The sequence below is a fragment of the Eucalyptus grandis genome, chromosome 3, assembly GCF_016545825.1.
Source record: "Eucalyptus grandis isolate ANBG69807.140 chromosome 3, ASM1654582v1, whole genome shotgun sequence".
NCBI classification, from domain to species: Eukaryota; Viridiplantae; Streptophyta; class Magnoliopsida; order Myrtales; family Myrtaceae; genus Eucalyptus; species Eucalyptus grandis.
The window spans coordinates 5869221-5887788 of NC_052614.1; positions in this window are offsets into that span (position 1 = coordinate 5869221).

Here is an 18568-nt window from a genome sequence, read left to right on the forward strand (position 1 = left end):
TTATAGTAAAATCCAGCCGGTGGGCTATCAGTGCGGAAGAGTGGACGTAGGTTTGGAATAAGCCGAACCATTATAAACCTTGTGTTTAATTTTCTCTTCCCTACTCTTTGCTTTACTTTGATCATAATCTGTTTTGGAGATCTTCCTTTCTATCGTCTGCCTAGTATCGCTTTCGTATCTTGAGAATTTGTTTTTACACCTATTCACCCCCCCTCTAGGTGCTTATACTAGCTATCTCAATTGGTATCAGAGCCTGTGTACTCACTTTGTTTGAAGTGTTTTACTTCATAGTTAAAGATCCATGGCTAGTATGTTGGCTCCAGGGCTGGTAGAAGGGCAAAGCAATACCAGACCGCCTTACTTTGATGGAAAGGATTACAACATATGGAAAAACAAGATGAAGGTGTTCCTAAGATCAAATGATCCTCTGGAATGGGACGTTGTAGAAAAAGGAATCATTCATAAAGCTACACCTGTCTTAGAGAGAGGAAAAGATACTGTTGAGTCTAGTAAAATGACTCAGGAAGAGATAATCAAGAGACAAGCTCTTGATGCAAAAGCAATTTATTCTTTATATTGTGCTTTATCACCTATTGAATATAACATAATATCTTCTTGTGTTACAGCTAAAGAAATCTGGGATAGATTACATATTACCAATGAAGGAATCGATCGAGTGAAAGAGACTAGAATCAACATTCTTCTTGGTCAATACGAAGCCTTCAAAATGAAATCATGAGAATCTATAACTGACATGTTTAGTCGTTTTACAGAAATCGTTAATGGTCTTGAAAATCAAGGTCAACCAATTTCTGATCCCATGAAAGTAAACAAGCTTCTGCGTGGACTCTCCAAGGATTGGAATCACATAAAGACCTCAATAAGAGAGACACAAAGAATCATGCCATTATCTGTTGATGAGTTGGTTAGGACTCTTAGGTCTTATGAAGTGGAACGAATCAATGAAGACAAAGATCCTAAAGGTAAGAAATCCATTGCATTAAAATCCAATGATGATTCTGATGTTATAGATTCTGAAGACGATATGGATGATGAGGAGCTTGCTCTCATGATAAGAAGATTCAGAAAGCTGAACAGAAAAGGAAGAAGATTCAATCTAAAGACACAAAGTTTTCAAAAGTAACAGACTAAGTCTATTGAGGATGATGAATCAAACAAATATGTAGTTTGCTTTGAATGTAAGAAAAATGGACACATCAGACCCAACTGTCCTCTTCTGAGGAAGAAGAAATGAAAAGCTGAAAAGTATCGAAAGGCTCTTAAAGCAGAAACCTAGAGTGATACAGAGTGTGAAGAAAGTGATGATGATTATGCCAATATATGTCTGATGGCACAATCGGATTCAGATTCAAACTCCGAGGCAGACTCAGATTCAGACAGTGAATTTGAGGTAAGTAACTTCAAAATCCCTATTTACATTAATGAGTTATGTTTTAGTCTTAAGACTTCTCTTAAAAAGATTTCTGAACTCAAAAGAGAAAATTATGCTCTAAAACAACAGAAAAATGTTTTGAAAGAAAATGTGAAATGTTTAGATATGAATGTTTCTTCTCTTAGAGAAAGTGAAGATAATCTTTCAAAAGAAAATGCATTATTGAAGAATGATATCTCAAATGTTTCTAAAAAAAAATTATAGGATCTCGAGAAACTGGAAAAAATTCTTTATGTTCAAAGATCTTATTTCAATAAATCTGGTTTGGGAATGACTGCTAAAACCATTCCTTTAATTGATTTTCCAAAAGTGAAAGATAGAATTAAGCAAAGACCCACAAGAGATGCTTACAAAAATCATTTTAAAAGGATCTTTGTAAAACCAATAGGTCGCAATGCTCTCAAATGTTCAAAGTGCAATAGTGCAGATCATTTTGAAAAATAATGTCCTTTGGTCTAGAAACCTGTTAAGAAAGTATGGGCAAAAACCGCATATCATACTAATACCAATGGACCCAAGAAAATATGAGTACCAAAGAAAGTTTGAGTTTTTTTAAATGCAAGTCACTATCAAGAAAAAGGTAAAATGGTATGCGGATAGTGGATGCTCAAGACATATGACAGGAGATTCAAATTGCTTCATAAAGCTTGTTCAAGTGAATGGTGGAAAAGTCTCATTTGGAGGAAATAGCAAAGGAAGAATTGTAGGATTTGGAACTGTAAAGATTGGAAACCTCACAATAAGCAATGTTTCTTTAGTTGAAGGACTCAACTACAATCTGCTTTCGCATCGATCATTTGTGTGATACCGGTTTCAAAATCAACTTTCAAGAGGGAATATGTTCAGGAACTAGTAAAGATTCTACTCAATCATTCATCAGTCCAAGACATGGAAATATCTACTTCTTGGATGTGAAACCAGATAAATCGCAATGTCTAATCTCAATCCAAGACGAAGCGAACTTATGGCACAGAAAGCTTTGGCACATCAATATGAAGCAGATAGCCAAAATTTTAGCAAAAAAGCTTGTTCGTGGTTTACCTAATTTATCATACCAAAAGCCTGATCTATGTACACCATGCATATTGGGAAAACATGTAAGAAATTATTTTAAACCAATAAACCAAGTTTCCATTAATCGTGTATTGCAGCTTCTGCATATGGATCTCTTTGGACCAACCAGAACACAGAGCATTAGAGTCAGATGAAGGCATCTTTCTTGGATATTCAACCACAAGCAAAGCGTACAGAGTTTACAACAAGAAGACTCAATCTGTGGAGGAATCAATGAATGTCAAATTTCAAGAATCTATGCAAAATGAATCTACTCAGACTCATCTTGAAGAGCCTGAACCTACTCCAGACTCTACCAAGTCTAAATCTCAAGAAGCAACTCAAACTCTGAAAGATCAGCAACAAATGATTGTTAAAGATTCAAATGAAGAAAGTGATCATCAATCTGAAAATTTAACCAGTAACTGAAAGCATAAGTCCAGTCATCCCAAAGATCTCATTATTGGCAACATTAATGAAGGAATTCGCACAAGATCCAAAAGTCACGAAGAGTCTAGTGCTGTGACTCTTATTTCTGAAATAGAACCCAAAAGCATAGAAAAAGCTTTATCTGATGAAAGCTGGATTGAAGTTATGCAAGAAGAACTAAAGCAATTCAGCATAAATGATGTTTGAGAGTTAACTCCTAAACCAAAAGGTAAATCTATTATTGGTGCTAAATGGGTTTTCAGGAACAAGATGGACGAGAAATGAAAGGTCATAAGAAACAAAGCAAGACTTGTGGCCAAGGAATATACGCAAGAAGAAGGGATAGAGTATGATGAGACTTATGCACCAGTAGCAAGGTTAGAAGCAATTCGTTTATTACTTGCTTTTGCTTGTTATAAGAATTTCAGGTTATTCCAAATGGACGTCAAAAGTGCTTTCCTTAATGGATTCATTCATGAGGAAGTCTATGTGGAATAACCACCGGGGTTTGAAGACCCAAGGAAACCGGACTCGAGTATTCGAGACTCAAAAAGGCCTTATATGGTTTAAAGCAAGCACCTCGAGCTTAATACGACAGGCTAAGTAAGTTCTTGATTCAAAACAGTTTTGTAAAAGGTAAAGTAGACTCTACTCTGTTTATCAAAAGAGAAAGCAAAAGTTTTGTGCTAGTTCAAATATATGTCGATGATATTATTTTTGGATCCCATAATAAAAGTCTGTGCAAGAAATTCTCTAAGACTATGCAGGATGAATTTGAAATGAGCATGATGGGTGAGTTAACCTTCTTTCTCGGGCTTCAAGTGAAACAACTGAAGGAAGGAACTTTTACTCATCAAGAAAAATATGCTAATGATCTTGTCAAAAAGTTTGGACTGGACAATTGCAAAAAGGCTAATATACCAATGTCAAGTTGCTTGAAGATAGACAAAGATGAAGGAGGAAAGAAAGTCGACCAGAAGCTATATAGGAGTATCATTGGCTCACTTATTTATCTTACTGCTTCTAGACCTAACATTTTGTTTAGTCTTTGCATTTGTGCCAGATTTCAAGCAGACCCTAAAGAATCTCATTTAAGTGCTGCAAAGCGTATTATCAAATACATTGCTTCAACTTCAAGTATTGGTCTTTGGTATCCTAAAAGGGGAGACTTTACTCTTCTTGGATACTCAGACGCAAATCTAGCCGGATGCAAAGTTGATAGAAAGAGCACCTCGGGTACTTGTCAACTACTTGGAAGCAGGACAGTGTCTTGGTTTTCAAGGAAGCAAAGTACGTAGCTCTCTCTACAACGAAGCGAGTATGTAGCTCTCGGAAGTTGTTGTTCACAAATTATGTGGTTAAAACAACAGCTAAGAGACTTTGGAATTGAAGATTCATGCACGGAGATTAACTGTGACAACACCAGCGCAACCAATCTCACCAAAAATCCAATTCTTCACTCAAGAGCAAAGCATATAGAGATTCGACATCACTTCATTAGAGATCATGTTCAAAATGGAGAAATTTCGATTAAGTTTGTTGACTCAAAGAACCAACTAGCGGATATATTCACAAAGCCTTTGGAGAAAAATCAATTTGAAATCATCCGCTCAAGACTCAACATTTTGAGGTTTGAAGAAGTTAAAGTCTAGAGACTCTCAGACTCAGACAAACAAGACTTTGACTGTAAGTCATTCTCTCTCTCGAATCTCATTTTGAAAAGGCACGATCATCAACCGTGTTTGATTATTGCTATCTTTAATTGACGTGATTATTGCGACGTTTCTTTTTCGAAAAAGGAGTTATTTTTAAATGACTATCATCTAATTTTTCGAAAAAGGCAGTTATTTTTTTAAAAAGACATCTTTTACTTTCTTTTATGACGTTCCGTATGCCTCTCTTTTTAACTGTTTATGCACTGTTGTTTCTTCTTCGCTTTACTCTACAAAAACCCTAAGAAAGCACCGATCTTCCATCTCTGTTTTCTTCCCTTTGTTTAATCTTCGAAAAATTTGTCATCTTTCTTGGGAAAGTCAAGCAAGGAATCTTTCAAAGACTGAGAAAGATGTCGTCTTCAAGAAAGTTTTTGAGGATCGCAAGCGGGAGACCACGGCGAATGAGTGAGGGGCCTACGCACTTCGATCTCATCGAGGAAGAAGAGTCTCCCAGTCAGTAGCAGAGCCCACAACATTCTCAGCAACGTCATTCTCCTCCATCTAGTCCACATGACGATGCTCATTGAGAAAATGAAGAAATCATCGAAGGCGCAAATACTGTAAGAATTCAAAAGCCCTCTTTTATTTACAAGCTTTATCGTGCTTTGAAAAGAGGAGGAACTCCATTGAACTACATCGATGAGTTTCTTAAGGACAAAGGGTATGGAAATGAGTACATCTTTTTACGAAATATGGAGCGTTTGGGAATTGCCCCTGCGGGATTGGCAGAAGAAACCCTTGCTAATATTCCAAGTGATCCACGTGTTGGAGGGATGAATCAGCCAGATGGTAATGATGATGATAAGTTGTACAGTCAATTTCAAGCGAGAATGGGTGTTGCAGCAAAATTCGGGGAAAAATGACAAATTTGTTTCGATCGGAGGAACAAAAGCGTTTATACTCTAAGTTGTTGAAGCATGGGGTGATAAACCCTAGAAGCGTGGACTTTGATTTCCTTGAATAAACCCTAGAAGCATGGACTTTGATTTCCTTGATGCTATGAACGTAAATTTGAGGGAAAAATTCAGTCTTCTTCAACTTGAACAGTTCTGTTTTGATTCTACAGAAGTCTACGCTGAACTCACTGCTTATTTCTATTCGAATCTTAGTTTCTTGGATGCAAATAGATTCTCTTTTAGTGTCCGAGATCAGGACTATGTGGTGGATGTAGATATGTTGGCTGATGTCATTGGGGTTGAAAGAAAAAGATATCAACCGATCAATGTCTCAATTGCTCGTGCTACATTGGAACTTGTTAAGGATAGAAGAACAGAGGAAAAGATTTCCTACTTGAGGATGAGTGCGTTTAACATTTTGCTTCACAAGATTGTCATTAATTGCCTCAGACCAAAATCTACTTCAAAGACTGACGTTTCAAGTTCAGAGGCAAAGTTGATGTATGCCATCATCACTGGGAAAAAGTTTTATCTTCCTCACACTGTTATGTTCCACATGTATAAAGCAGTGGTGAAGGACAGAGGTCAACTTCCTTATCCAGGTTTTGTGACGAAGTTATTCAGACATCTGAATATTCAACCTCCACAAATTCTCTATACTCGATCTTGTGATCATATGGTGGTAGGACTGAAAATGGTGACTAAAATGCGTCTAAAGGAACTAAGCAAGATGTTGGAGAAATTCAAGGAGAAGACTCCTGTCAAAACTCATCAAATCTCTTCTGCAGCAAAAAGAAAAGGAAAGGAGCCCATGGTTGCTTCATCCAAGAAAAAAAGAGCTCTCATCGTTGAGGATGAAGATGAAGAGGAAAACATCACCATTTCTGCAATGGCATTGAAGAATCTAAGTCATTCTGTTTCAGAGAAACACTCAAAACAGAGGACTAGAGAAAGAGAAGAGAAAGAAGTAGAGGAGAGAGAAGCTGAACAAAGAGATGCTGAGAAGGAAAGAAATGAACAAGAAGAAGAGGAAGAAACAAGAAATCAAGAGGATGGAGAGCATGAACATTCTTCTCCACCTGAAGGCATTAAAACAGGGGGAGATCGTGAGAAAAAAAGGACTGTCCTCATATCCTGCTACCAGTGAGTGAGTCAGTCACTCTCCAGCAGATCCAGAGGACATTTATGCCTCTCAATTTCCTGAGGAAGGACATGATGTTTCTTCGCCAAATCTGCGTGATTATGCTAATTTGTCATCGTCTGCCTTTACTCCATCTAACCGTACAAAAGCTAGTATGCATACCGATAATTCAGCAAATTTTCACAGAATTCTGGATGTTCTCTTGGAAATGCGAGGTCAAACATATGCTCTGGGATGCGAAGTTCATAATTTGCAGAATGCAGGTCAAGCTTCTTCAAGTTCCTTGAATGATCAGATCCAAGCCATTTCTCTTCAGATTCAGGCTAATGCTAAGGGTGAGGATGTTGCACAACTGAAAGAGGAATTGAAAAAGCTGGAAGGCATCATTCAGTCAATGGGAGATTTCCAGCTTGTTCGTGTTCCCAAGCAATCTTGACTCTATTCCATTCTATCTCAACCTTTTTATGCTGACAAAAAGGGGGAGAGATGCAAGATTTGAAACTTTGAGAACTTTTGATTTATTTTGATGTTTGACTTTACTTTTGTGTCTGGATGTGGACTGAATTTGGGATTTCGGTTTGACTGCTTATATTAAGTACTATTGATATCTTATGGATGGCTTTACTCACATGCAAGACTAACCTATTTTTTTGTGGTTGCAGATTCTAGTGTTATCATTCATTAAGCCATTTATCTCTATAAGATATCCATATTTGGTTGAGTAATATTTTGCAAGTCAAAGTTATCCAAATTTGCAAGAAAGTTTTGTCACCATAAAAAAAGGAGGAGATTGTTGGAGAAATCTTCGTGAAGTGTTTTGAAGCTGACAAAACATTTCCATCATCTAGTCGAAGATTTGCAGACTCTACTAATTAAAGTCTGAAGACCTCCGGACAGCCATACTCAAAGACTCAAAGTCTATCCTCGTTGACAGTTTCTAATCCGTTGAAGAAAGGCTATCCTGAATTGGATGTTTCATTAAGGATGTAACCTTATCGACTGGAGAAGATCTCTTGGCTAGATATGACATAACGGAATCCTTTAATTGATCATGATTGATTCGGAGATTAAGGATCCGATGATTGCCGAAATATTCTTGGAAGGTTCTACTTATGGAAATCGAGATCCTGATTGTATGGGTGAACATGATTGATGGGCTATCGATATGTTCCTTTAATAGCTCGAATGATCTTCCTAATTGATTCCGTCCAACGGGTAGATTAGAGGAATTCCTTTGGTAAGTGCCAACGGGTATGATGGCATAAAAGAGTATATAAGGAAGACGTTTCAGTTGTTCGAGAGGGTGCACGATAGAAGAATTCCAAATTCTGAAGCTCATTGTTCTTAGTCAATTCATTTGAGCGAAATCTTGTACGCAAAAGAGGGTCTATATTCGTGAGAAACCTTGAGGAAGTGTAGTAGAAAATCTACACTGTGGAATCAAGGGAAAGTTGTGCTGTAACATCTCTTTTTTTATAGTAAAATCCAGCCGGTGGGCTATCAGTGCGGAAGAGTGGACGTAGGCTTGGAATAAGCCGAACCACTATAAACCTTGTGTTCAATTTTCTCTTCCCTACTCTCTGCTTTACTTTAATCATAATCTGTTTTAGAGATCTTCCTTTCTATCGCCTGCCTAGTATCACTTTCGTATCTCGAGAATTTGTTTTTACACCTATTCACCCCCCTCTAGGTGCTTATACTAGCTATCTCAGAAAGAACTGTTGAAGAAGAGGGCAGAGGAGAACAAGAAGAGACAGAGCATGAATAGTACTTCTCTCCGCTTGAAAGTAATGAAACATGAGCAGTTGCTGAGAAAAGAGGTACCTCTTCAATTGCTTTTACTAGTAAAGATGTTAGCCGTTCACCTGCAGATCCAGAAGATATATATGCCTCTCAATTTCCTGAGGAATATCATGAGATTTCATTGCCAAATCTAGGTGCTCATACTGAAATGTCATCATATGCCAATACTCCCCAAACTAATCATGCGGAGGCAAGCACTCACACTGACAACTTAGTAGACTTTCGAAGACTGCTTTATATTCTTATGGAGATGCGAGGCCAGATTTATGCCCTGGGATGTGAAGTTCAAAACATGCATAATGCCAGTCAAGCCTCTTCAATTTCTTTGCATGCTCAAATTCATGCCCTTACTCTTCAAGTTCAAGCAAATGCCAAGGGTGAAGAAGTGGCTCAATTGAAGGAGGAATTGAAAAAGCTAGAAGAGATTGTCCAGTTAATAGGAGATTTCCAGCTTGTTCACGTTCCAAAACAATCCTAATTTTATTCTCTTTTCGTCTCTACATTTTTAATGCTGACAAAAAGGGGAGATTATGCAGATTTGAGATTTGACTCTTGACTTTTTTACTTTTGATTGACTTTACTTTTGTCTGGTTGTTTGATTGTGACTGGTTTGGATTTGGATTTGGATTTGGATTGTTTGATCGTTTAATGTTTGCAGTATCTTAAGCGTTGTTAATATTCATGGCAAAGATAGTTGTTTTTAATAAGACTAACTTACCTCTTGTGGATGCATATTTAATGCTATCTTTACTAAGTCAATTATCTTTTGTAAGATATCCATGTTTGCTTGAGTATTGTCTTGCATGTCAAAAATATCCAAATCTACAGGAAAATTTTGTCACCATAAAAAAATGGGGAGATTGTTGGAGAAAACTTTCGTATTTGTTTTGAAGCTGACAAAACGTTTTCATCAGTCTAGTCTTAAGACTTGCAAACTCTTTCGTCAAAGTTTAAAGACCGCCGGACTAACAGACTCAAGACTCAAAGTTTGCCCTTATTGACAGTTTCTAGACCGTCGAAGAAGTCTTATCCAAAATTGAGTATTTCTTTAAGGATTTGATTTGATTGACTAAAGAAGATCTCATGGCTGGATATAGTATCTTAGAATCTATTATTCTTGAATTTAATTCGGGTAATTTGGATCCGTTGAATGGTGAAGCATACTTGGAAGGTTCTACTTATAGAAACCTAGATCCCGATTGTATGGGCGAACATGATTGGTGGGCTATCGTCATATTCCTTAAGTAACTTGAGATCTCCTTAATTGATTCTGTCCAATGGGTAGATTGGAAGAACTCCGTTGGAAAGTGCCAACAATTATGAAGGCATGTATGAGTATATAAGGAAGACGCTCTAGTTATTCGATGGGTACACAATAGATAAATTTCAAAGTCTGAAACTCCTTGTTCTTTGCCAATTCAATTGTTGAGCGTAAACTTGTACTCAAAAGAGAGTTTATACATTGGTGAGACCTTGAGGAAGTGTAGCAGAGTCTCTACACTGTGGAATCAAGGACGTGATACTATAACAACTCTTTTGATTCATAGTGAAATCCAGCCGGTGGGCTGTTAATGCGGAAGAGTGGATGTAGGTTTGGATTAAGCCGAACCACTATAAACCTTGTGTTCTTATTCTCTTCTCTAAACTCTTTTACTTTGCTCGTAACTTTAATTAATTGTTAGAGTCTCTTTTTTTTTTAAAGTCTGCTATTAAACAGACTTAGGTTAAAACATTATACTTCTCGAAAGTTTGTTTTCGCACCTATTCAGCCCATTTAGGTGCTCGTACTAGCATTTTCAAAATTGATATTGAGATATCTAGTAAGTACTTCCAATTACTCACTTTGTTATGGTGATATATCTCTAGAGTTGCAAGGTTATATAGATGCAGATTATTCAGGTGATCAAGATAATGGTAAGAGTACCACTAGATATGTCTTTACAGTTGTAGGTATAGCAGTGAATTTGGTATCTCAACTACAAAAAGTAGTGGTTTTATCGATGACAGAGGCAGAATATGTGGCGATCACATAAGCCTCCAAGGAAATCATGTGGTTACAAGATTAAATGGAGAAGTTACATCGAAAACAGCCAGTCAATACACTGTGGAGTGATAGTCAAAGTGCAGTGCACTTAGCAAAGAATACAGCTTATCACTCAAGGACTAAACATATCAAAAAAATGCTATCACTTTATCAAGTCAGTATTGAAAGATAATGAGTTAAAGCTATAGAAGATTGATAGCTCGAAGAATCTAGCTGACATGTTGACTAAGGTAGTAGACAGAGAGAAGCATATTTTCTATACTACTATCATTGGTATTACTCTATGTTAATTGATGAAGAGTATCGCAGAAGCACAAGTTTTCAACTACCATTTTTTGAAGAAGATGGATGCAAAGTTGCTTGGTTCTTGGGTATATTTGTCTTCAAATGGGAGGTTGTTATAGATGAAGCCAAATATATTTAAGGGCTTTTTTGTCTTTTCTATCATATTTGCTTTTAGGTTAAAAGTGATACATTTATATTAGCGATGGCAAGACATTGGCTGTCAAGATGCTAAAGAGGAAAAATAGAGAGACAAGAAAAAGAGAGAAGAAAAAGAGAATTTTTTATTTATAGGAGTTCTCAATCTTTTTGTGCCCTAATCTTGAGAGAATATCATCGTTGTATTTCCAACTTTTTTTCGAAATATAGTGGATTCGCAGAGTGCCTCTGCACAAAGACGTAAACCAGGTTTGGGTGAATTTCGTTAACAAATTTTCTAGTGTGTTCTTCTGATTCTGTTCTTTTATTATTATATTATGCCTGGTGAATTATTTGCAAGTGTAATTTTTCTGGAAACGATGTGCGATTTCGTAACATGAGTGTGATGGCCAAGAAAACGACCAACACCCAACAAGGGCTATTAATGAATCAAGAGGAATTTCAATTTAGTGCCATTTTAGGAAAGATGAGTCTTAGTAGATGTCCCACATTTTAGTAGTAGAATTGACAAGAACATAAACTTGGTTAATAGTTTGTTGAAACTTTAGCCTATGATTTCAATTAAGGGGATAAGTACACTAATGGTGCCATAAGTTGTGTACGGCGCTCACTTTGGTGCCAAAAGTTTCCGTCGGATCACTTAAGTGCCAAAAAATTTGAAAACGCTCACTTTGGTGCCAACTCCGACGAAATTGGCCGGAAATCCGACGTGGCATTTTTTATTAATTTTTTACGCCGACGTGGCTTGTCGGAGAGCTGAGTCAGCATCCAAACACCAAAACGACGCTGTTTGGTGTCTCCCCCAATTCAAAACCCTAATCTCTGGCTGTCGCCGTCCTTGATGGTCCTTGCGCTCAGCGGCCACGGCTTCAACCCCGACCTCGACCCCTACCCCGACAATGGCCACTCAACGGCAGTGGCTCCGACCTCGACCCTAACCCCGACCCCGACGATGGCCACTCGGCGGCTGTAGCTCCGACCTCGACCTCGACCTCGACCCCGACCGCGACGATGGCCGCGGCTCAAACCCCGACCCCGATCTTGACGATGGCCACTCGACGGCCGTAGCTTCGACCCCGACCCCGACCCCGACCTCGATGATGGCCACTCGGCGGCCGCAACTTCGACCCCGACTCCAACCCCAACCCCGACGACGGCCACGGCTTCAACCTCACCGAAACCCTAATTTCTTCCCCATGTGAGCTAAATGGCATCGTTTCCATGAAGCTATCCACGTAGGATGGCAAAACGACGTTGTTTTCTTAAGGAGGACCGAAAACGACGTCATTTAAAGGATTATCAATTTTTTTTTTAAAAAAAAAAATCATTTTGGCCGGAATCTTTCACCGGAGGCCGGAATCTTTCGCCGATGGCACCAAAGTGAGCGTTTTCCTCGATTTGGCACTTAAGTGATCCGACAGAAATTTTTGGCACCAAAGTGAGCGCCGTACACAACTTATGGCACCATTAGTGTACTTATCCCTTCGATTAAGTATTACAAGATTGGGTCGAGGGGAGTCCCATTCTCACTATGGAGGCCGATGTCTTGCAGTTATGCCAGGGTCTATCCTTGGAAGTGGCCCAAGCTCTACCTCGTTGTCAGTTGAATCTAGCTTACCGACTTATGGAGGGTTGGCTAAAATTTTCAGCGCCAGTGACATTGAAAAAGCTACTAATCATTTCAATGAGTCAAGAATCCTTGGCGAAGGTGGCTTTGGGCATGTATACAATAGCATTCTTGAAGATGGGACCAAAGTAGCTATGAAAGTTCTGAAGAGGGAGGATCAACAGGGTGGCCAGGAATTTTTAGTTGAAATCGAGATGCTTATGATTTCAAGGGAAAATTGTTGAAAAAAAATCCTAAACATTTTCACTTCATGTCAATTGAGTCAATCCGACCGATTTTGTTTGGAAAATACTGATGTAAATGCCGATGGTGCTGCATAGGACCAACAACTAACATGGACAATTTTCATAATATTTTAATATTTTTGAATTTTTTTTTTTTTTTTCTTTCCTTTTTTTTTTTTTTTTTTTTTTTTTGGCTTCATTCTTTTCCTTTTGTCGATGGCCAGCCGGCTGGCCTCACATGCCACAAGCGAGGTCCAACCAAGCAAGAGCGAGCCCTCATAAAGGGAGCCATCACCTAGGCATGGCTCGGCGAGGGTCAGCCTCACTCAGGCTAGATCTAGCAAGGCCAGCCCTCACCCAAGACAAGGCAGCCTCGTTGGGTGTTGGTCGATTTTTTTCTCCATAAAGCTTTGAAACAGGCTCAGTCAATATGTGGTGTTGAGAAAGCTAAATAAAATGTGTTATGATGAAAGGTAAGCCTTATCATACAAACCCTTATACATTAAGAGATGAGAATTGAAAATTTCCATGATGTTTAAACCCTTTGAGCCTAAATGTTAAAAGGATTTCTCTCAAAATTAACCCTATCAAGAGCCACCCCACACAAGGGCCAAATGGAGGTAAGGGTGACTTTTTTTTTTTTTTTTTTTGGTCAGTCCTACTTTACTCTTATTACAACTCTTAATTTTTTGTTTTACCTTCTTGTAGAAGGTAGGAACTAAAACCCACATAAGATACTAAATCGTTCTCATCCCAACCCTCTAAGAATATGAGGATTTAAACATCCCAATTCCCCCTTCTCATGCGAGAAGAATGGTCACTAGGGTAAACTCCAGTGATTAGGTAATGGTGACATTATAAGGTGAAATGAATAGAATTTTCTTGCTTTCACTTGTACCAATCTATAAATCTCTCTAATGCAAACGAACTTAAATGTGAATTTAAGTGCCTTAAAGTGATGAAGAGATCCAACCAAAAAAAAAAAACAAATGTGATGAAGAACATCCATTTCTCTCTTATACTCACTTTTATCCGTTGTTAGCCCTATTGAGTTTGCAAATTCATTTTTCAAACTCAGTTTCATTCCCCAGAGCAAGGTAAATGGATTATGATATTGAGACAACACGATCTAGATTGATGGCTTAAGATGAAGACCCGAGAGTCCAAAATGCTAAATCAAGAGCGGATGTAACCGCAAAATTAGAGTCAGATGAGTCTTTTGCTCTTCTGCAAGTAAATGTTTTAGCGAATAATCTTTTATACTCACTTTTCCGCATTTCCTCCACCTTATGTTTTCTTCAATTATAATAATACACGCACGCATGCATTCTGTTTATTATAGTCCTTGTTCAATAAAATAAATAAATAAAGGAATGTGACCCATTCCTTTTTTCTTAAATTTTGCATCGGATAATTAATAAATAATGTACATTAGTTTATAGCTGCCACTATAATTTAAAACACTCGTTCCAGTCTCGCCACTGTTTAAAGTTTGCGGATAACTCCAAAAGAAGAAATAAATTAAGGAAAAAAGTATATATTGTTTTTGCCCTAATCCGTATCACCAACCTTTATATGCTTCTCTTGCTTCGTCCATCCATGGTTACCAACTGAAAGTCTGCAACCATACAGTCCCCAGAGAAAAACCCTACAAAATGTAAAGGGGGAAAAATGCTGGTGCAAATTGATTCTGGAGAACCCTTTTCTCATTTCGATGTTCTCGAGTCCATTCGCTATCATCTTCTTGACGGCAACATGTACAGTTAGTCCTCGAGCTACACCGGCTTTTTGGTCACGGAGAGCTGGAGCGAAGACCTCCCGCTAAGTGTCGACGACTCCAAGCACATGATTGTGTACGGTGCACTGCGTGATGCACTCAACTCGAAGTGGGTCCCCTTCAATTTAACAGCTTGATTTTGAAGCACGGTGCTGGTTGGTCATGCCATCATCAATGATATGTCGGAGGAGAAGGGCTGGCGAAGAAGGCGGAAGAAACGCGCTATAGAGGTGAGGAGGAGGCCATAAGGCAAATACGCTGCGGAGATAAAAGACCCCAAGAAGAGTGGAGCCCGGATTTGGCTCGGGACCTATGAGACCCTTGAGGATGCGGCATTGGCCTACGACCAGGCTGCTTTTAAAATGCAGGGGTCTAAGGCCAAGCTCAACTTCTCTCACCTCATCGGATGAGCTGAGTACAAGCCCATTAGAGTCAGCCCCTGGCGCCAGTTGGCTGAGCCTTGCTCGCGACGGTGGCTCGGTTAGGACTTCTAAATGACTATAGATGGATTTATGGAATGATATGACATTCCAACTTCCACAATGTAGCCTTACTTGACCTTTGCGGACACGTTAATTATGCAGGCTGTCTGTCTTTGTATCCCACGTGTAATCACTACCATGGACTATCTTATTCTATATTATTAAGAGAACATCTCAACTTTCAAATGATCGTGATAATGTTTTAATCCCTTCTCGAGGAAAAGAATAGCGAGTTGATGAGGAGGAGAGATCAGATGAAGGGGTAATTTTATTTCAATACACGCCCTAACATTAATTATGGTTAAGCCACAGTAAATATTCTAACGTTATTCTTTCTCTTAGTATGAAGATCAACAGTTGTGACCACCGGCCACGGTGGCTCCACTAGCTAAGACTCTACTAATCCTCAACGAAGATGTGAAGGGTTCAAAACCCAGGAGAGGCGCTAGGTGTATTAAGTGTGACTCAGGTGTGGTGGGTCCTCCTACTTAAGTGTCACCTTGGGGTTTACGGCGCGGCTGTCGACTGCAAGCCAGTTCCTCCAAAGACAAAAAAAAAAAAAAAAACAGTTGTGGACCATTCACCCCGTTTAATGTGACATTTTCAAAATTCAACCCTATTCAGAATACGATAAGGGGTTTACTTCTATCAATGCGCAATTAGTAGAATTAGACTTTAAATTGGTTCGTGAACCATTCAAGAGTATTAAAGCTATTGGAAAAGATAATTTAGGATTTCGATGCGGAAGACTAGAGAACTCAAACTTGGATTGATGATTTGACCATAAGGATCGATGAGAGATAATATTAAGTTATTTCACACCGATCCGGGAACAATTATAGATCAATTCAATAATAGTATATAATCGAATTGCGGGTTATTCCGCACAATTACTATATTAACTTCAAACAACCCTAAACCAATTTTGAAGCAAGCAATTGACCCCTCACAATTACATGATAGTCGAGGATCATCCATGAATTGAGGATTGATATTGAATCAACCACAAGTCAAACTCGCCAAAACCCCTAAAAGATGCCCATTGGTTTTAATTATGATAAGTCACATTTGATAGATTTCAATTACATCTAGTTAAGGATATCATACTTTAAAGGATTAAGTGACCACCATTGGACATTGCTTCATCGAATTCTTTAATTACTAGTAAACCCCAAATTTTTGGATAAGTGAAATTGGGCCGAAAATTGGAAGCCCAATGGGCTGCACACCCAAGTTACGGCCAAATTGGATGAGTTAAGTCCAAATCCAAGCCCTCTATGCATGAATAGTGTACATACTACTGGACCTTCACTATTTTCCAATTTTATAGGGCTTTCTGTGTTTTGAATCTCACAAAACTTCCTTAATGAAAGTTGTTCAAAAAATATTGATCTAAAACATGCTCTAATTTCAGATTTTTCTGAGGTAAATGGTTGGTACGAAAGCCTATTCTTTTACTGCGTAAAAACTGCCCCAATGCAATAAAAATGGTGTTTTGTTCGTCTTCTCGATTTTTTATAAAAAATTTCCTTTGAAATATGAACATGTTTCATTCACAAAAGTTGTAGATGACATCCATGCCTACAACATACTAAAATTTCAATGTTTTTTTATGAAGATTTTCATATTGAAATGGGTTTTCTTCTGTGTTCATTAAGACTATTAAACGGACAAGATTTTTGGGTTGTATTCGGTCTTTTCTGCTCTTAATAAAAATTGATTTATGCTTGGATTCCTTATTAAAAATGTTAGTTGAAGTGCTCTCTACAACATATTAACTTTTTATAATTTTTCGAATCCGGTAATGATAATTATTTTGAAAATTGCACAAAACCATTCTTCACATTGGAAGAAGAGACATGCCCAAAGAGTGGGCGGCCTAAGAGGGGGCGGCCAAGGGAGTCCCATGGACCCTCCAAGCCCACTAATCCTTTTTTTCATAAAATACTGACATTTAATACAACCAACTACGTGAATAGTGCACAATCTTGATAAAATGACTGAAATGTCATTTCATTGGACTAAGGACAAAAGGACAAAGTGGGAAATTATATATGGAGGTTACGATACAAGTAAGAGTGGGCATCCAAGAGCTTGAGAGAAGCCACCTAGCCTACCTAACTACCCTAAACCTAAGCCTATCCATTCAAGTGCCTAAATCCCCTCATTAATGTAAGAATTTTTCCCTCTTAAACAAGTTACCTTGATTGATTGATGAGAGTCCAAGAAGATGTGGATTTGATGGGCATTAAAGAGCAAGATTTCTCTTTTGTCTCTCTTCTTCCTCTTGCCCCAAACCGACGGCCATCCTCCCTCCCTCTCATTCTCTCTCCCATTTCTTTGCTTTTATTCTCAATCTCACTATTCTCTCCCTCTTTGCCATAGCTGAACCTCCCCTCATCCATTTGCATATCTTTTGCAAGCTTTTATCTTCATTTTCCCTTTGTTTTTCTATTAACGATGACCGTCCTTTGAACCTTGACACTGCACCACCCTCCGCACGCCATTTCCGTCACTGTAACCAAGCTTTGAAGCTGAGAAGGCCACTACCTAGCCCCCACAGCAACTCCCTCTTGCTCATTTCTTCTTCGGTTTGGTCCCCCGTGAAGTCCAAAGGCCATGTCGATGCCAAGCCATTGCTAGACCACCTATCACTACCAACCCCTCATAGGAGAAAATAGATTTAAATGTATTGCCTAAAGGATGGAGCTAAGGCACATAATTAGGCACGAACTCTCCCAAGACCATACATTGCCCAACATTGGGGTGTTCTTAAGAATTTCATAATAAAGAGTCGCCACTAGCCTATTAGGGTCAACTAGAAACCAAATGAGACATGGGAGTGTACCTCACTTCCTATGCAACTAGAGAATCTAGGGTCGATGACTTAATTATACTAATTAACCAATTAGTGCCATTGCGTTTTTTAATCTTATTCATTTTAAAAAGGATTTTTGTTAGGCAATTTGGATTAACTTTTGACCAATCCATTAACATGTGAGATGATCATGTGGGTGCACAATGATTAAAATAACAATTAGTAACCAAGGAAAACATTAAATAAATTGCATAGGAGAGCAAAGATTTAATACTTTAGAGAAGACAAATGCTAATCCTAACTAGACTAAAGAGAAGCCAAACTCACTGCATCAATATTGTGCATTTAAATGCATTTGTCCCTAAGGACAATTGAAACTCTTAGGTAAAGCCCTAGAGGCTTAGTCAAACTTAAACATAATTTTAAATTTGAATACTTCCATTTTTTAGGGAAAAAAATAGACCGAAAGGTTGATTTTAACATTTTTGAAGATTTTTTAATTTTCTTAGAATCTTTTTGAATTTTTCGATTTTTTTAAGAAAAAATAAATTTTCGAATTTCCCCTAAAAAAACTAGATATTACAATTGTTTGAAACTTAACAAAAAAAAATCGATTTTTTTAATGTTTCCAAAATTTTGAATTTTCGGAGGAGTTTTTGAAATTT